General features: G+C 27.1%; 1 long non-coding RNA gene across 1 annotated transcript; it reads right to left on the bottom strand.

The window, feature by feature from the left end:
- Window positions 1-13,936: 13,936 nt before the first annotated feature.
- LOC129958967 (uncharacterized) lies at window positions 13,937-21,283 on the bottom strand. Its single transcript, XR_008783358.1, has 4 exons — window positions 21,230-21,283; window positions 17,124-17,211; window positions 14,595-14,637; window positions 13,937-14,014 (listed from the first exon to the last, which is right to left on the bottom strand). It is a non-coding gene; the product is annotated as an uncharacterized LOC129958967 (long non-coding RNA).
- Window positions 21,284-21,667: the final 384 nt, after the last annotated feature.

Here is a 21,667-nt window from a genome sequence, read left to right as displayed (position 1 = left end):
TTCTTGTATACTTACTCAATAAAATGCACTTTATGTCTGAGAATATACTGACAAAAACTAAATAAACATTCAGGACATCTCACTTTGATACATTGGAGTCTAACTTTAATATAGATGTACAATTCAGGAAATTATGTATCAAATTGATTTATCTAAATTATTGGGTTTTGAAAGAATACGTTCACGTACACGTGAATAAGGACCAATTAAGGGACAACTCGTAGATAGATTTAGTCCAAAATTAAAATGAAACAAATCAACTATTTTGCTGATTGTTTTATATATTAAATTTTATCTATAGCTCTTTGCATTTTGAATTATCGTGTTTACATTCACTTGGACGGAAGGACAGGCAAATTTCTCATAGACATTTTTCGCCCAAAATTTGACAGATATCTGTAATTTTGGTAATAAGATTTGGCGACTCATTTTTTAAAAAGAATTATCGTTTTCATAGAGAGATAGATATGTCTTCAAATTTAGGGACATCTAAAATGGAAAGATTTAGATCATCAAATTCCTTGAAGATTAGAATTACTTCTCTATGTACACTTCGGATATGTGAAAATAAAGAAAAGAGCAGATAGATTAAGCTGGCATTTGCTAAATCTATTTTATAACAATAAATTCATTATTAACTGTTATTTTTATAGGCATTCTCTTTTACTAGCGATTAATTATCTTCCATTTATTTGATATGACGTTCAATGACTTGATTATGACTTGACGACCTCCTTTTTTTTCTTCAAAAGTTTGCGTTAAAAAAAACCATAATTTCGTGAGATATCCAGCAGTCCACTCAGAATGGTTGCTACAAACAGTGTTTCGTGCGAAGGCCAGTAAGATAACTTTGAACTACTTTCCTTCTCATTATTTTATATACACCCAACGGGTGTCGTCATGTGATTGATTGGATGTGGGGGTGGATTAGAACATTCCCTGAATAATGATTGTCACAACAATGAGATACAGCAACCAAGCCCTTTTATGTTCGTGACTGGCAATTTTTTTCTCAAATCCTGATGGACGTTAAAAAAAAACGTGCACAACACGAATGTTACAGATCTGATGGAAATGAGAAAATCGTACGAAAGTGTTGGATTTTTCAACCTAGATTTTAGTTGATTGTCCTTCAACCCGCCTAGCAACCTGGTTTTTTTTTCTTTCCCTGCATTTTGGTAATTGCTATGCACAGAATATGTCAATAGAGTAACAGAAATGATATGCACTCCTGGGCTTTTTTTTTCTTAGTGGATTTGCGGAAATAAAATGGAAGTGTTGAATTTTTTTAGCCTACATTTTAGCTGATTGTCCTTCAACTCGCCTAGCAACCTAATGTTGTTTTTTAACTGCCCTTCAGTAATTACTATGTACAGAATGCATCAAAATCATAACATATACGATATGCTTTCTTAGGCCTTTTAATAGGTCATGCAGTGACATCAAATATCTCTTTTCTAAAGTATGATGAAGTATATATTTATTTTAAAAAGGCAAAATTTAATTACTTTCAAAGCTTTTAATATTTTTATTACACTTTTTTTTAATTGTTCTTAATTTATACCCTAATACCAATCAGATCTTATTAAATAGACAGTAGAAATTTCAAACAAAAAATGATTTAAATTACAATAAAATAAAAATATTTCTGATTGAAATGAATAATTCTAATCAATTCACATTGGAGTTCATTCATGTTCAAGTAATAAAAAATTTCCTAATTGAAATGCATAATTCTAATGTAGTTTGTTTATGTTCAAGTAATATCCATCAAATGCTCCTTCAAGTTTAATTTCTCAATCTATTGCACGTCAATCAGGAAAATATATGACGTCACACTTTGGAGTAAGATAATGTATAGTTAATTTTATATGGTAAATGAAATTATGATTTTTATGTGACATCATATATATTGATTCCATTGGCTCTCCTGAATTTTGATATGCACGTTATTCAATAAAAAGCAATCGATTCTCATTTCAAAATAAAATTTCAATACATAAATATTTATTTTTAGCCAATGAACGCATTTTCAATTTTTTGGTATCTATTTTAATATATATGTTCAGACCTTACTTAATCGATGATTTTTTTTCTGATTTAAATTTAATAAACTTACAATATTCTGGATGTTTACTGCATGAAATATGATAAATAAATTTGGTTAAATCTTAATAATAAATATCTAGAATTTAAGTATTTCTGCAAGTATACATTTTAGTGGATTATATTTTAAATATAAAAAAAGTAAAGGTTTTACTAAAAAAATTATATGGTAAAACCTTTCTCCTATGTTAAAATTCAGTACTAATGCCTGTATTAAAAAATGTGAATTCGAGCTTTTACTCCATCGCAATGAAATGCTGCTAATCTCATTCTAAAATAACTCAATTAGATCAATTTGTTAATATGTTAAAATCATTCATTTTTATGACAATGCAAATCCATAAAACTTGGAGACTGAATTTCATTTTTTTTATTCGTAGGTCTCGAGTCAAATTTTAATTAAATTAAAGGACTCAGTGTTTATGTAATTTCATAAGTTTAAACTTCGGATTATAACCTGAAGAGGAAATCTTCATATCAGTTCCCAGTATCTCCCGCTGTGATTAAAAAATTGCTGAACTTACCGCCATCAGCCAATTATCAGCATTAAATTCAGAAGTGATCTGGTTAATAGATAAGATGTCCTTGAGCGTGTCCTATTAAAAATATTAGACTGACTAGCATGCATTATTCAATTTCCATTTTAAAGTAACATGAGATTTCTTGATATGGACTAAGTGCTATAATCTGTGCTATACGATCGTAATGGATTGTCTTTTCAATAGAACTACTAAGGTAAGTGACGACACAGATATATATATTCTAAAAATAGAAATATTTGATAATATTTAGAAATATCGATATACGAAACTTGACTAAACTCAAATTTTGGCTTTATTTCTAATTTGATTATGATACCAACATTCAGTTAAAAGTATTATTAGATTCAATTAAAGTAATATTTATACACTTAAATTTTGCACATTCCAAAGCTAAGCTTGATGTTAAAAATGGCGTCCAACTTGATTTTCTCTCATTGAAACTCACAAACTCTGTCGAAGTCCAAATATTCAAGCTTTATTCTTCTCTTAGCGTTTAATCACTAGAAAAGAACATGTATCTTCCAGCAACACAATCCTCACCTTTTCTTGACACTTGGTCTATTTGTCCTCAGTCTGGCAGTTGTGAATCGTTCTCAAGGTATTTGCTGCAGGATCATACTTCTACTCCTCTGGGTTATTGTCACATATTCAAGCCCTCTTAGTGAAAGAATTCAATGAGCGAAGAGTGCCTATCTCTTTAAAAAGAGTTAAAAACAAAAGTATTGAAAAGGAAATAAAATATTTTTTAAAAGGTGAATAATGCGTCATCAGGTAAAAAAGATTCAACTCCACCAAAATAACACGCAAACTAGAATCACTAGATTTAAATGTGAGATTTGTGAGAAATTTATATGTTGTATGGAGCATTCTAAGCATATTTCCTAGAACTGAAATGAAGTATTAAAATGAATATGAAACTGGCTTCTTACTTTTCCATATTATATCTGAATTTAAATTGTTTTTTTTTATTTCCATATAATTTCTACAGTTTTGTATTCAAATTTCGAATGAAATTTTGGTAATTTCATTTATTTCATGTTCACGTCACTCAGCTAATTCTTTGGTCTCTTTATATTGTTTTTGTGTTTTATGATTACATTTTTCTAATCCTTTAAAAAAAAAGATTTAAAATAGTTGTACATATTAACTTTAATCTAATTTCAAAATGATTTTATTCATTTATTTTTTATATTTTATAATAGTGTGTCCTGAAAATACACGCAACAATCCCTATTGGTATAGATTGTGTTCCCGTTGCAAGGTTAATGCGTTAGATTGATTCTGCTTTTACGACCCTAAACTCTTACACTACACTATTTAACAGACAGTTATAAATTTCATACAATGTGGGCGGGGGGGGGTGTCTTCAGACCGTTTTTCAAGACTCTAAACACGAAATTTTGTTACAGGCAACCAACTTCATATTTCCATGAATATACAGCATGAGAAATAGCCATAACTATTTTTTTGGCATTCCTCTTTAAATGTTTTGATTTTTAAGGTCATATTGTGAAATTTTAATAAAATTGCAATTTTCATATTTGTCGCCAGTTTAAACCTTGCATTACTTTTTAAATTGTTATCGTCCAGAATAGTTAAAAGCCTTTTGGATGAAAATGCCGGATTGTCAGAAGATAATATTTGCAATTTAAATAGAAAATGCAATTTATTTTCCGATGTGGAATTTCTGGAGCCTTATGATTTTCCACTCCCCTTCTTTTAAATGTTTGCTTTGAAAAATGAGGTAGAGATTTTAAAACCATAGACGAAATGCTTTTCAACATCTTGAATAAATAATGTTTCTAATGTTTTCGGGAGTTGAATTTTAAACATGAGAGCAGTATTAAAGGGATATCGAAAGTTAACAAATATATTTTCATATTAAATAAAGCTCAATACATGCATGTGCCTTAGCATATAGAATTCGATACAAAGCATGCTTGAATAAAGTATTTCATTTATAAATGTAATTGTCTGATTAAGAAAAATTAATAAAGAAAACTGTATATTGATACCATTTTCTTTTATTTCATCTTAATGACCAAAATATTCGACAGGCACGGATAAAAAATCTTTAAAAGTATTTTTTTTAATTTTTAATTTTTTTTAATGACCAAAATATTCGACAGGCACGGATAAAAAAATCTTTAAAAGTATTTTTTTCAATTTTCAATTTTTTGTTGTTGTTATTTTTGATTAAGGTAGTATTTTAAACAATTTATCAGAACGTCCTTTTTATGTCTCATTTCTAGTAAGTAAAGCAAGTCCTTTTATGTCTAAAAGTATTCCCTTTTATGTCTGAAAAAATCTACTATCCTGAGATCAATGTGAAAATTTTTGGAACCAAATATAATTAACTAAATAGTTTTTATTTGACCCTACAGACAGCTTTCATTGAATCAATATATCTGCAGGATCTTTTCTCTTGCTTATTTTTGAGGTTTTTGAGGCAATATCATTTATTTCAATAAACCAAAATTGTTCCTAATCTAAAATCGAATAAATCAATCCGTTCTCTTCTTTAAAATGTCCTACTTTCTTTAACATTTTGTTTTATTATGTTCACTACTGAATCCTCAAACATCCTAATCGATAAAGCAATTAAATTACCTCCAATCTCCTCATCCATTATTTTAAATCTACTGTCTGAGAAACAAAACTCGTTGGTTGAAGTAAATTACTCACAGTCGTTACGGATCGTGAGCATAGTTAATAAATATACCGTCAGAGAATTCGTGTATAAATTATAAGCAAGTACATGGCTGCAATATTTTTAATTAACAAATCTTTTTTTTAAGGCCTGAACTTGGGAGTTACTTAAAATCATTGAACTTGCAATGAAATTGAGATTAATCTCAAATAAATATTATGAAATAATTGCTTAGAAAATATATTATTTTTAGAAATTATCAAACACAGTCCATTGCTGAAAACTATATAAATACCATTCCTTACACACTCTAATAAATTTGTGAAAAAAAGAGCTCAAATCAGCTTTTTAGCTTCTATATTTTGGAAGGGTAATTTTTCCTGATATATTTAAAACTTAAACTTTCGAAATTGAACGAACATTCATTAATATTACTTGATACTTATGATATAATTCTAATTAATTTATGAAAAATAAGAGGAGCTGAAATTAGCATTTTAGTTTCTGTATTTTGGTAGGGAAATTTTTTCTGATATATTTAAAACTTAGGGTTTTAAATTTGAATTAACATTCATTAATATTATTTGATACTTATGATACTAAGTCTTCTGTATCTTGATCTACTTAATGAAAAATATTTTTTTTAATAAAATTCAGATAGAATATCAGTATGCATATTTTATTTGCCTCTTTTTTGTGCTCTCTGTGTACTTATGTCTGTGTTATTTCTTTAAATATTTTTTGAGGAGGAGGTACGACCTTCTATTTTTCCATTATAATTCATTTGAATTACATTCATCATTTCATTCCTAACACAATTATATTTATTCCCTTAGCTGACATACTTTTCAAAAAATTGGTATATTTCAGCAATAAATTTTAATTAATGAATTGTCTCCAATTTTAAATTTAGATTTTCATTCAAGAGTTAAATTCATTTCATGAGTTATTTTTATTAATATCTAAAAAAATCTTCCACCTTGGCTAAATGAAATATTTTCATCTCTAAAATAAGATATTCGGATCTCGATAAGATTGTACATGATTTAAGACACAATTTCCTGCAAGTAAATGAAAAATTCAACAACAATAAAAATATAATTCTTCCTCCATTATAAATCACCAAGCGTCTGACAATTGTCGAAAAAGAGTTGTATAATACAACGTCACTGTTATATCAGAATATCGTATGTCACATTTTCCAAAACATTTTATTCATGCTAAATATTTTAATGGATAAGATACATTTATATTCAAATTTTTGTGTATAATAGGGGTGCGTTATCACAAAATGCCATATATCGTCTAGTGTTTCCAATTGTTACATTTGTATGATTTTTGATCAATGATATTTTGATATCCCTGCGACAAGAAGATGCAGTTTATTGGTCCAGTAATATATTAATATTCATGGTGTTTGAAAATGGATATCATTTGATCGGTACATACCATATCAATACTGATTAGAGTAAACAAATATTATTACTTTTTAAAACAACTCTTATTTCTGACATGCAGCTTCTTTTTCTCCTTATATAAAAGATTTTATTGTAATATATAGGCTAGAAAAAATTCTTTGGAATATATATAATTTTAACTTCTAAGTTGTGTTAGCTTTTATTTTACGACAATGATCTAAACGTGGTATCAGCAAATTCCTTTCTAAAATTATATGAGTTAATATTTTCATAGGCGCACTTCTTTCTGCTTTCTACTTTCCTAGTAAGTACGATACACTGAGCTCGTCATGTTTTGACAAAGAAATTTTAATAAGACATAGAAATTGAACCGTTTCCTTAAAATCATTAAGAATAAAAATATTTAAAGAACTTCAAGCCAATTTCTTAAAAGAATTTTTTCCATATATTTTATTTAATATGCTCTTTATTCAATTTTAAAACCATATTTGCTTTCAAAGTCTTATTTTTAACTAAACAAATATTTTTCTAAAACAGAACTGTATATTGTAAAAATACAGAGAAATTCAAAAAGTTCGAAGCAATTCAATTCTTAATTTATTACAAATGTTTAATTAATTAAATCTTCATTTCTATAAAGATTTACTTTCAAATAAAATTTTATGAAACTTTCCGGAAGTAATTAATTTTTAAAGTAATAATGTCTCATGAGCATTCATCACAATAATATTTATAAATATTTATAATATAATTATCTGTTACTTGTCTAGACGCTATACATTATTTTTCGGAGATATTTGAGGAAAAACTTTTATTTAACTTTAAAATATTCCAATAGAATGATTCACTTGAACGGCTTCAATTTTTTTATCTCATGTAATGATGAAACCATGGCTGACAGAATCACTGTTAATCAAAAATATCGCCAACGTCACTTGTCGCGAAATAGTTTGAACAAAAGTTTTCGAATTATGGATAGTTAATGAAAATAAAAAAAATAATTCAATATGCTGTATTTTTAGAGCTCAAATGAGACGTAAACGAATGAAAGCAAGATTAAATTGCATTTAAAGCAATTTATTGTCTAAGTATCACAATACACATTAGTAATCTACATTTAGAGAACAGGTGAATTCCGTGAACAGTATAAACAATACAGTCATATTATAATAAAAATAGTGAACAATTTATTCAATATTCAATTAATAAGCATTAAATGCCTATTAAATTTCATTTACCATAAACATTTACTAAAACATTTTTGAAAACTTATTTAGAAAAGTTCGGAAAAAACAAGCAACATTGATATTTAAATTCAACAAATCACACTAAGTATCAAACATACCACTTTAAATTATACTTTACATATCAAAAATAAAACTTCAAACATTAATGAATATATTTATCAAGTTAGTATTGAGAATGTAATGATTTACAAAAGTAGTTTTTGTATTTTTCAAAATTATATGGCTTCAGATCATGATAGGACCACTTCTAATAAATGTATTTTTAATGTTCAAGGTTCTTTTTTTATTAACCCCTTAACTGTTTCATTTTCATTACTATCTAATAAGATGTCATCTTCTATTTTAGGAATATTTTCTTATTTTGATTCAAATGGAAATCCAATGCATACTTTATTTATCTATGTATTCGAAATAATTTTAATATTGAATTATAATCGTTATTAATTTATTTTATTTTTACTTACAACTATAAAAATTCGATAAATAGATGCACGTATGGCAATCGGGCAAAACAGTTAAGCGGTTAAATATTTCTATTCTTGTTAGTAACCGAAGACAATGAATGTTTTTTGTAGTTTTTCTTAAATTTAACCATTTTTTCTTGGTTTGAATTTCCTCACAATCATAGTTTAATCTCTTCTTTTTTGAAGAAATTTTATCCTAACTTATTTTAGATAAGGGAAATTTTATCATCTAATTCAATTCAAGCGAATGAAACTTTTTCCTTTAACTTACTTTAACAGAAGAAAGCTTTTTATCTTATCTTATTCTTTAATTATTCTTTATTTATTAATCCTTTATTTATCTCTATTTATCACTACCTTTTATTTATTAGTTAATTCTTCTTCATTTCATTTTTACTTTATTTTTTTAAATATTCCTCTAAGTTACTTCATAAATTTTCAATTTAGGTAAATATTTGAAATGAGTTTTAACTAATTCTTCTTAATTTATTTCATATGCACTTTTAAAACCAACTGTTTAATTTTGATTTATCTTATTTCGAAAATACATAATTTTGCTTTATATTGTGACAGATTATATATAAAAGGAAATTTACAAATTTACAGATTCAAAACCAGAAGAGCAATTCAATAAAACAGAAATATGTGCAGAAATGAAGATATATATTAATGAAGCAGGAAGTACATTTTTAGAAAAACTAATGAAAATTTATATATATGATTGATGAGAACTTTATTTTATTAAAGTAATAAAATAAAACAAGAAAACAAATATGAATAATATATATAATCAGATTTTGCATGCATATTATAAAATATCAAATTCTTGATATATATACATGAAGCAATGCATCCAAGGTTGTATTGCAAATATCAAGAGTTATCGAAAAAATAGATAATTTTCTCTTCAAGAAACTTTTTTAAATAAAATGACTTCAAAATATGACTCAAATATCACTAAGAAATTTTATCAGTTCCTTTAAAATAACAGAAAGTCTAAATAAAACTCATTTTTGTAAATACAGTATTAATTTTATTCTAAAAATATTGTTGTAATGGCTGAAATTTTGATACATTCATTCTGTATTGAATGAACCTAGCATCAAAGAAAAATTATCTGATTATATATTATTTTACACTGCTATGTATCTAATCAATTCGATCATCTTAGTATGAGCAAAATGCATAAATATTAATTTTAGATAATATTTTAAAACTGTCAAATGATCTTATAAAATTTCTGTTAAAATAAAAAATAAAAAATTGCATTTAAAATAATGTTCAACATCGTTCACGGATATTCACAGAAAAAATGTGTGCGATTTTCTGTAATCTTTATTTATACTACAATAGTGCTATATTATTTGACTAGTGTCCTAAAATGCAAATTGGGAAATCACAGAAAAAATGTGTATGTGAGTTTTATTTTATAGTAGTACAATATTTTGTACAACTACAGTAGTACAATATTTTGTGCTACAAGCTGTTGAATGCAAAATTTTGTAGTTAAAAATCGATTTAACGTACTCTCGTAAATGCGCTTAGACAGTAGAGCCTTATTCAATCGACACTTTTTATAAATTTATTTTTTTAAAAAAATTAAAAATTCTTATAGACATTAGTTTGCAGTCAACGGAAAAGTTTGGGACTAAACGAAAAATATCAGAAACAATCTCATAGCCTAATATTTTAAATCTCAAATTACTTTTAATCTAAACTGTTATTATTAAACAATAATGTTGATATTTATAAATGCAATTTTAATTAACTTCGTAACTTTTATGATTAGGAATGTTCCATTTTCCTAATTTTTGAAAAATAGTTACATCACTTTAAATATTTGAAAAACTATATTTTTTTTTCTTAAGATTAAATTTTTTATCAATCAATTAGCCATTCGATTATTTGTAAGTATTTGGGACAAAGATAATTTTGAAAATTTAAATAAGTAATAAGGAGCTCTTCAAAGCATATTCATACATTAAAAATATAGACTTTTTTTCTCTTATCTCACTTAAAATTTCAATTATCTGTGTGCCAATTAAATTCTTATTATTAACTATCTAGAGCTGTCATTATAAATCTATGATAATATGCAGAAAGAATATTCTAACAAAATAAATGTTTTCAGCTATTATCAAAAGCAAAAGTTATTCTTAATTTCCGTCTTATATTCCCTAAAAGACAGAAACAGTAAGTTTATATATATTTTATTTTGTACTGTTTATTTATTTTTGAATATTAATTTCAAAATGAATTTATCTTTATAAAAATTTTCACCGTTTCTCTTTGTTTCTATTGCGATATTCTGTTTGCTTCTTAACAGATTAACTGCAGTTTAAAATGTTCTCCTATTTTTCCATTTTAGACTTACGCACGATCAACTTACCATAAGTAAAAGATTATAAATAATATTATTTTCAACTTCTTCGTATTTTATTTAAATGCGATTTTTTTCCATTTCATTTGAATTTCATCATTTTATAAAATTCTTTTTTCATATATGGAAAAGATTTCAAGAAAGCTATACGCAACATCAAAATTACAAGATTTTCATCATAAGGATCTTTAGCTTCCATTATCTGTTTACAGCCAATCAAGGCTCTCTACTGTATAATCATTACTTAATTAATAACTTCATGTGCTTTTCTAACAGAAGTGAACAATTTTCATTAATCTGCACTTCTCACTATTAAGTATTTTCACTAAATTCAACACCATGCTATTGAAAATTCTCAATACACAACAATTTAAAACACTTTTTCACATTTATAACACCATGTCTCAAAACTGATTCTCGGGACCGGTAACTCATTTGTTGTTGAAACAATTTTTTTTTTCATTTCGTGCTGAGTGCTCATACATTTAATTCTTTAATATACATTCACAAGAAATTCGATTAATTTTTCAGATCAACGATAAAGCATTCAAGAACAAAATACTACACTAAGCTTTTCTATTTAAACACTACATTTATCAACAAAAATTACAACAGCAAAAGTATAAAGCAGTAACAGAGATTCTTATTTTCGTACAACAAAAGCAAATAATGAAATTCTGCAAAACGAAATGCTTTGAAAATAGGTAGGAAAGAAATTCAAAATTATTATAATTATTAAATCAAATTATAATCATTCCGTCATTTCAATAACTTTTCTTATAATCTCTAACAACAATCACATTTCAATGCTATGATTTATTATTATTATTCTTTTTTTATTAACGGCAAATCAACACTTTACTGTTCCCATTTACCTTCGAAATCATAGTAGGGAAGCAGGTTCGAAGCCATTTCCTATTTTAAAAAAAGTATACGATGATTAAAAACATTTTTGAATGCCGTTTAATTTACATATATAACCAAATAAAATAAGAAAATTTTAATTAGTAAAAACTTTTCAAAATCTAAAAGAATAAATCACAAGAATAAAAACGATTTTGAACGTTTAAGCATTTAACATAACATATGGAAATTTTCAAGGTACAAAACATGAATCACTTTTGATGCGATCATAAAATAAATACTATTATGGAATGCAGTTCAAATCTTTTGAATCTGAAATTACTTCAGCTTTAATCATTGTTACAGTAAAATATTTCATAGTAAATTGAGTGTATTCGACATCTATATAATTTTGTAAATAAGGGTAAAGGGTATTTCAAAACTCCATAATGGCAACACTGGATACGCCAAAAGTCAGATCACCAGTGTCAGTAGGCCTAATTGAGATGAGATGTCATCGGCAAAAAGAAGAAATGTTAAAACACTATTAATAATAAAAGAAGATGATTTTAGTACACTACTGGAGACGCTCTTTAGTTCTATTTATTCTGACGAGGGTAAATTTATAAAATGCAATAAAAATAAATAAAGTGCTTTGAAAATAACGCTAAGTAAATTTAATTTCAATTTTTTTTCAGTTTAAAAAATTACATGAAGGATGTATCTAAAACTATTTAAAATAACCGAGTGTTATATTTTAAGAAATTGGGTACCTATAAACTCTATAGACAAACATAAAAAATTTTTAATGGATATGATATAAAATATTTTTGCTGGCAGGTATGTAAAATGTTTTATATTTAAAATTACATCAAAAATTTTAATCAGATTAAAAATTATTTTCAAAAACATATCGTAAAGAGAAGAGAGAACTTCTGTTACTATTTTTGATGTAAGATCTCTAATTTTAAAATAAAACCTAGAAACCGAAAGAACTGTTTCAAAGTCATTAAATTGATGTCTTAACTGTAAATAAAGTAACAAATGGTGGTCTAGGTCTTTAAGAAATATATATACGCAATTTTTACAGTGTTTAATTAGACATATGATGAACTCAAAAAAGAATTCTGTATGAGAAGATTTTTTCTACAAAAGGATGTTCAACTTTTAATGAAACTTGAATACATCTAAGCCATTGCGATAAAAACTATATCCTTATTACCGTGACAGAGAAGAAGAAATTTCTAATTTAAAAAAATATATATAAATCTCTTTGTAAAAGTTTCCTTGATTTAAAGAATCTAAAGAAAGCTTTAGTAAGGGATTTACAGTTGTTAATTAAGATGTAATTATAAAATTAAAAATAAAGGGAAGTGCAAAAATATATAAATTAATGGTTTATATTATAAAAATAATATTTTATTGCCTATGTTTAAAGAAGAACTGCCATCTTTTTTTCTGGTACTCCTATTAAACAGTAAAACTCCATAAAATAAAGCAAGCCAACAAAATACAACTTACAATACATTAAAAAAAGATGAAGCGAGAAAGCAGTATCAAGCCAGTATCTCACAATCATATTCCTGCTGAATCACTAGATGTATCGTACAGGGACTTAGAGAGCTTTTGGATTATTAAAATGAAGAATGAAAAATAGCAAACATAAAAATATTAATTGAATATGGACTATGGACTATAAAAGAGGAATGGGGAAATTACATATATTAATTTTTAATTAGTAACATTATCTTCGAAATTTATTTATAGAATGATAATTAAAAACAAGAATATTTAAAATGCAAACCTTTTTCTGCAAAATCCCTATTTATATTAATTGAAAATCTTTTTAAGAATCCTCTGTTTACATCCTCTGTAATTGACACCGAAATAAAGATCTTTTTGAGCTTCTAATGTTATATAAAAGAAGAACAGGTATCAAAAATGTAAGATTATATTTTAGAAAATCAACTTATTTTTATGGCTCAGTAAAAATAATAAATGGTAAAAATAAAATTTACACGTGAATTTTCTGGTTTAAATACAATTTGACCACTACGATAATCATTTAATATTCCCTTTTTTTAATGAAATTAAATGCAGAGATGACTTTTCTAAAAAAATACTTTACTATTATTAATACTCGTTCTAAAATCGTTATGGTTATAAACTTCATTTCATTTTTCTTTATAGTTGTTATTTTTTATTTATTTATTATATATATTCATGCTTATGTCTATTTATATATTCATTTTTCATATAATACTACATGCATATAATATAAATAAATAGATTACTTCTATATACCTTAATTATCTGATTACAATATATTATCGAAGTATAGCTCCAATTATTCTTCTTTGCAAGCTGCATAAAATAGAAAATTTTATTTTTAAATATAAAATAGGTAATTGTAAAACTAATCTAAAATTATCAAAATATAACACTAAATTTTTATGAAAACAAAAAAAATGACAATTAAGCGAGTAGATAAGCTACATTTGAGCAAAACCTAATTATTGACAATTATCAATGAGAACTCACTCCTAAAATATCTCTCTTTATTCAATTAAGTATATTATTTTATTACAATTATATGTATATTATACATAATATACAGAAATTTGGATTATTCGAAGATAATTAGACCACACAAAATCCAATTTATCTGAAAATTTTCGGTAATAAAACTTGGGATCAAAAGTACAAAAAAGAAAAAAAGAGAACAGAATTGCACTGATTTATTTTTAATATTTAATCTTGTTAATATTAAAAATATTTGCTTTGCTTTTCTATAAAATAACTTGTAATAAATTAATAATGAGAAATTTCAATGAATAAATCAATAATTATTAAAATTAAACTTTCATATTGCTTCTGCATTTTAACTCCAAAAATTCAGAATAACAAGAAAAATTCAAATTTGAAGTTGGTTTTTCAAACCTACCTTCAAAATATCCTCAGGTGCATTCAATAAACTCCTGCCACTTCTGAAATAAATTAAAATATAAAATTATCAATTATTATTAAAATAATTATCTTGCACAAAACTGCTTCTGTGTAGCAAGAAAGTAATTTTGAATTAGTAAATTAATTTCTAAAAGCCTTTTATTGTTATTTACAATAGGGAAGATATAAAAAATAAAGAATTCATTAAGGGCTCAAATATATAAAGAATTTCCTACTTATAGAATTAAGTCATAAATTCTATTAAAAACCTTGAGAGAATCATAATATGGCTTAATGTTATTTGTATTATCTTTAAGACATCAAAGCATATCATTTGAAAACTGTAAATAAAAGTTAATTTAAAATTCAATGAAACAAAAATAATTTTTAACGATTAATGTTTTGAAAAACTACGCTAGTCATGAAGAATAACAAAAAGTTAAATTCATATGTAATGCATGTAATTTAAAGCACCGAGGCTTGTGTGCTGAAATATAGATACGTGACTTCATACCGTTTGGCAAAATCAGACTTTCTTTCATATATTTTAAGAATTAGCTTCGTGGCTAATTCTTAAGCTCTAAGAATATTAAAATTTTTTTTTATATATTTGAATTTACTAATAGAGAATATTTTTTTATAATATTAAAAGATGAAAATCGTTTTTCTAGATTACAATCCATTAACATTTATAAAATTTATAAATATATCTAAAAAAATTTATATTGCCTTGGTCGTGCTTCATTTTCATAAATTCGTCCAAAGTTCTGTAAGCATTTTAATATTCTTTTTAAATCCACAGTTGACATGTCACTAAGTCCTCTTGGCATCGTATCATAATTAGGTAAAAAATTACCAACAGCTAGAAAAATACAAAAGCAAACCAAGAAACTGGTTATAGTTGTTACAGTAAACCTACGGAACATGATGTACAGTTTTATCAACTTCTACCGATATTCAGCAAGTTAGCTGACCGAAAGATCTTTGGACAGTAAGTGCCAAGACCTGAATCCTCTCTTTATGACCAAAACACTGCGGAGTCGCTTTAGATGAAAGGGACCAAAAATAGGTCAAATCAATCACAATTCGTATTATTTTAATAAGCTTTATTGCGAAGGCGAATCAGGAGGCTTCTGATACCTGATTTCTGCGCAGTTCTGTATTTACATTAACTGAATTGGTCAACCTAATGCTAAACAAACTGCGCAGAGGGAGTAAACAGTTCTAGCCTTTTTACCCTACATAATTTAGGTATTTCTATTTCTCCGGTAAGTGGTTTCTGGTCCAATACGCAAACAGATATGACAGATATGTCCGTTTACTTAATGGTAAATACGGCTATACATTTAACTCGGAAGTATATCTATTCAATTTATGCAATGTTATTAAACATCACGTTGTCATACATCACGTTTAAATTGCCTTCTTGATTGAAAACCAATACTCTGGGGGGGAGGGGGTGAAAGGGAATACATTGTTTTCCTTTGTGATTAAATTTTCAGAAAATCGATGGTTCAGTAACGCCATGTCATGTAACATACTATTACTTGACACGCAACCAACCACGATCATAAGAAGAAATCAATATTGCATCTTATAATGCAATGGCTAGGAATGAAGTCAAAAATAAATATTTTCAAAGTTTTTTAATAGACATGTTTGAAATGTAACACTTAATCGTTATAATGTGGTCTTTTATTTATTTATTTCTTCGCTTTTCTGTACGTATCATATATTTTATCTTACATGCTTTTATCCAGTCTCTTAGCACATAATGACCTATAAACATAATGTTATGTCTCTATTACAAAGATTTCTAGAACACCTTTGATGAAAATTTTGCATTTCATTTAAATTCATAAATTTTCGCACACAGAATTGCAAATTTTAAACGAAAAATTAATTTTATTGGATAATTTGAATCGAATAAAATTAATTTATATGCACATAAAACTATGATAAGCATTAAATTTTTATTTAAAAAAAGTCGAAATAGACGTAAAATTTGAAAGTCCAAACCCACATAGTTGTTTCATAAAACTAGTGATATGAGATGACTGGTATTTTTTTTATCCTCAAAAGTCTTTTTGAAATAATTTATTTATTCACTTTTATAATGCTACTTAAGCAAGAGTAATAACAATATTAGTAAAATTAGTATGTATTAAAATGTATAGTAACATTAAAAGATAAATTTGAATTACTTTCTTATATATTACTGTTGCATTTTCTTAAGTATTTTAAAGTAAAAATATAGTTTTACACAACGTAAATAAATTTGATACCTTCTTTGAAATAACCTGACAAATCTGTTATTTCCGTAGGAAATAATAGATTTGTCAGGACTTTTCTACATGAAATTTATCTTATAAATGCAATCCTCTGATTATCATTAAATTTCCTCAAAAATTGTAACTAAGATCTTTGACAAGCGACTTGGCTTAATCAATATTCAGTAATAAAACAAAAAGCCAAACAACACTTAAATGACATTACTTCAAAAAGGATGTTTCAAAATACTACATACCATTGTTTATTTGTCTGCATACCATCGAGGTCATTGAACTTCAACATTCAAGGAAGTGTTGCAAATACTGATGTTAAGAAATATCGATCTGTTAAAATTTTTAAGACATGTTATATTCCGTTATTTTTCAGACGAATTCGCAAAAATAACAGAGTCAAATAAAGAAAAAAATCATTGACATTGACGTTCTTTCTTGGATGCAAACATCTTACTCTGCATTTTAATATCGTAGCATTGGGCTTGTATCTGTCATACATTTTGCACTCGCTGGTTAATGAAAAGATTTCTGTTTTGTGTACAAAATCTTGCATAGATTCATTTTTTGACTGTTGATACCTATTACCCACATGTAATACTTCTTTTGCGTAGCCACAGATATTCCGATTTCAGCCAAATGAGCAATAATACAAAATCGCGATTGATATTCTGATGGTACACCAAATCTGAATAATGGAAGTAAAAGCTTGCGTGAGGAAAAGTTCCTCCTCTTTTTCATGACCACACCCATTATGAGCACTCTACGTGATGCCCATGATAATTCAATGAGTCAAAAAAAAAATGTCAATGATGACATTATAAAATAACTCTTTTGTAAATTCTCTTAAGTTATTAATGATAAAATTTCTTATTTTATCTCTGTAGTATGTAAAATATTGTTTATTGTTTTATTTCTTTCAACAAAGAAAATTATTTAAATATTAACCACCTTCGGCGATCAGCTGTTCCGTAATAATAATATTAATTTTATCATGACAGCCATCCATGACGAACTGCGTGATATCGCAATAAAAGGCAGATTTATTGTAAATTATATTTGTAAAATAAATATAGAGTATTTTGATCGGTTAACTATGTTTGCAAAGTGTCGAAATTTATCGGCGAAATCGCTCTTGTCGTTGAAGCTGAGAACTCTATCAATTTTTTTTTTTTTTTTTTTTTTTTTGCAGTATGTCTCGAAACTTAAGTTGAGGAACAGATGGCTAATGATGACGTATCTACTGATCATAAACTTTCATAATTATTCAAAATTTTCAATATCAGCACAATTTTTATGGCCTGGAGACTCTATAAGGCCTTTCTCCATAGAGGATGTACAATAAAGTATGTTTTTTATTCTTTCGAAAACGGAAGGGTGGAGACGACCATTAATAACGTATCTAACGGCCATGAGCTTTGGTTGGGACAGGGGAGAGGTTTTCTGGAAATTCATAATTGTTTTAATCGTGAAGATTCTAAGTAATGTATGTAAATTGATTAAACAAAATTATTACATAATAAAACATCTCTAAAGCGAGTGCAGAATAAAACAATAATACTCGAAATGAAATTACCGGCAAAGAATGGAATATGTGTTTGATTGTAGTACAATTTATTGGTACCGGATACTAAATACTGCCTATTTAAGATTCAATAATACATTTATTATGTCATTGAAAAACTGATTTATTTATTTTGGCATTTCATTCGTATTAGCAGAAGAACAGTTCGGTCTTCCTATTTAAGAATAAGAGTAATTTTTCTGCAGTTTGATCAATATGCAATATTAAAGATTAATCATAATAAAAAACAAAAATATAGAGATTCACTTTTGGAAAACTTTTCCTGCTATTCAACTGCTTATATTTTTAAAAATTCACATTTCACTCAAAGTAAAAGTATTCTTAAATATAACTGTTTATCAATGTCTCGTTTTTGCTACTGTATTTACTACAGCTTTAAAGTAAATTACAGGATTCATGATGATGTCGTGTCCGCGTTACTACGGAAAGGGGGTACAGTAGCGTCCGAGGGTAAAGACCCCTGAGCACCCGAGAGCAGAAGTCTGACTTCTAGCTCATATGAAGATGAAAGCTCACACATTCGCTTGCACAACCCCATTTACAGCTAGGGGGGGCACATTCACACCCCTCACAGATAGAACACAGATAAAGAACAACCATGCCCGAACCGGGATTCGAACCCGGGACGCCCAGATCACGTGGAAGGTGCACTACCCCTAAGCCATGACGCCGGCAAAACTACAGGCTTAATTTCGATTTTGCATACTTTGTAAATTGAAACATAGATGAAGAAGACGATACGTGAGCCGACATCTTTCTTTACCAGTGTTAATGTTTCATACCAGTGTTAAATGTTTGATTTAGATGCTTTAATGTGTGTCAAACCCCCATACACGGCGAATCTCTAATGTAATCTATTCTCAAGCTACCTCAGGAAATAAAGACTCAGCCACCAGACCACCGCTGCTCACGAACAATTAGAATAAAGATTTCTATTTAATAAAATATTCTCTATATTATGCACTTTTATTTAACTTCACTTGTTTTATGCTTGTAACATTGGAATTTTGTAATAGATTTTTCACTCGCATCTTGGTGTATTGGAATTTTGAAATTTTGCAAACTTAAGTATCCTTGATGAAAATACGCTATTTTAATATTTTCGGAAGTTAATTATCTACTTAAAGTTCAATTCAATTTTACTTACCATCTCTGAAATGAATTTATGAAAAAAAATGGTTTCATGAATCCACTATATCTATAATAAAGAATAATAAATTAAAAATTAAAAGTAGAGAATATTTCTATTTTTAATACACTAATAAAAATAGCTGTATCAGACTGCAATTTAAAATAAATCTTATTATTAAATTTATTTTAAATTGCGTCAGATACAACTAATTTGAAAACAAGTATCGTTTCGCCAACAGATATTTTAATGAAAATTGAATTGAAAGATTTAAAAATCAATTTCATTAACTTATGATAAATATTTCCACCCTCTCTTACCAAATGAATGAATCGGAAGTTTGAGGAAAGAAACCAATCCAAAAACAGTCTATCAGCAAATATAAAAAAATTTTGAAAAATTCTACTTTTCTTATTTATTGATTTTTTTTACCGAATTTTTATAAAAGACTTTTTACATCAGTGGCTTGCATATTGATTTTTGTTTCCTTTTTCTTTCGTTTATATGAAGAGATTTTTGTTGACAAAAATTATAAATCAAGATTTTGGTGAATCTCCACGTCTCAGAGCTATCTGAGGCCGAAAAAAAAATTTTCGAATTTGTGCTTGTCTGTCGGTGAGCATGACAACTGTGGAAAAATATTGAACTAGAGCGACAAAATTTGGTATGTAGTATTAACACCAAATTTGTTGATATCAATCAAACTTTGGTCAAAATCCATTAAAGTAATCTTTCCATATACAGGTGAACACGATAGCTCAAAAACATTTAGAGATATATAGATAAAATTTCGTATATAAAATAACTTTTAAAATTTGAGATGTTTTTTTTAATTTTGGACAAAATCTGTCAAAGGGAGATTATTTATTGGTCTGTACATTCGTGTATATGTGAACTAGATAATAAATCAAAAATGCATCGACTTAGAAAAATGAAATTTGGATGTGGTCTTGTAGCTGAAATTGTAGATCAATGTCAAATTTTGGATCCAATCGATGGAAATAAAACTATCCAAATCGCAAAATCAATTTTCTTTATTTTATTACAAAGAACAAAACATTTTATAATGTTTCAGTACATGCATAAGTCCGAAAGGGACATTCGCTCTTGCGGACTGCCTTGACGTTTGAGGGTTTGTCGCCTCCTTCCTTATATTACCTCCATTTTTTTTTTAAATTCTTTCTGCCACTATGTTCTTAAGTACTGTAGAAGAGGATAGAAAGAGAGAAGAAAAAAAAACTACTCAATTATCTAAGTATACAAGAAAGCCAAGGAGAAAATAATTCCACTTTCCTTCAAAAGTCCTATCTTAATCGTCATTTTCAAATAAATATCATAAAATTTGACAATCTAAGATGCTGTAGCCTTGGTGTTCTCCCATCCCAAAACTAAAGAATCTAAGAATGGCACAGCATGATGGGAATGTTGTTCATTCACTTTATGAGCAGAATATGTGTCTAAAGTAAAGCAACGACAACCGACATTTGGAATGCCAAGTAATGAATGGTTTTCATGCTCAGGGAGAGCACCATGTCTCGTGACTGATCAAAGCTAAGAAACAAACCCGTTAAAAATGCTTATTGAGCTTAAAAACACGGAAATTTTCTAACAGAAAGTAAATAGGACATCAGACTTACCAAGTTTCTTTTTTCTCTCCGTAACAAGAATTTTCTTTACAATTTCAACAGAATACAAGATTTTCTTTTTTTCTTTCTTTTAGTTTTCATTTTCTTCTTTCTTTCTCTGTCCTCTATTTCTCCTAAGACAGATATAGATTCACTCTTAAGATAAAGATTCATTCTCAAGTTAGAGATAGATCCTCTATTTATCTGTATACTAGATAAATAGAGGATTCTTCTATTTCTCTAGGATTTGACACATCAAATATTGATTTATGAACAGAAAATACTTAAAATGAGTTCTTATGTTTTTTAAAAAATATTTAGTTGGTTTTTTCGTTTATCCAGTATAGAATAGCAAATAAATATCCAAAAATCAGATTTGCGGGATTTCTTGTTGTTGAAAATTCTAAACTGATAGATAAGACCACAAAGTTTCCAATAAGTTTCCAGACC

Source organism: Argiope bruennichi, chromosome X1, assembly GCF_947563725.1.
Source record: "Argiope bruennichi chromosome X1, qqArgBrue1.1, whole genome shotgun sequence".
In the NCBI taxonomy this organism is placed as follows: Eukaryota; Metazoa; Arthropoda; class Arachnida; order Araneae; family Araneidae; genus Argiope; species Argiope bruennichi.
The sequence above is the reverse complement of the archived record's forward strand: the minus strand, read 5'-3'. Positions and strand labels throughout refer to the sequence as shown.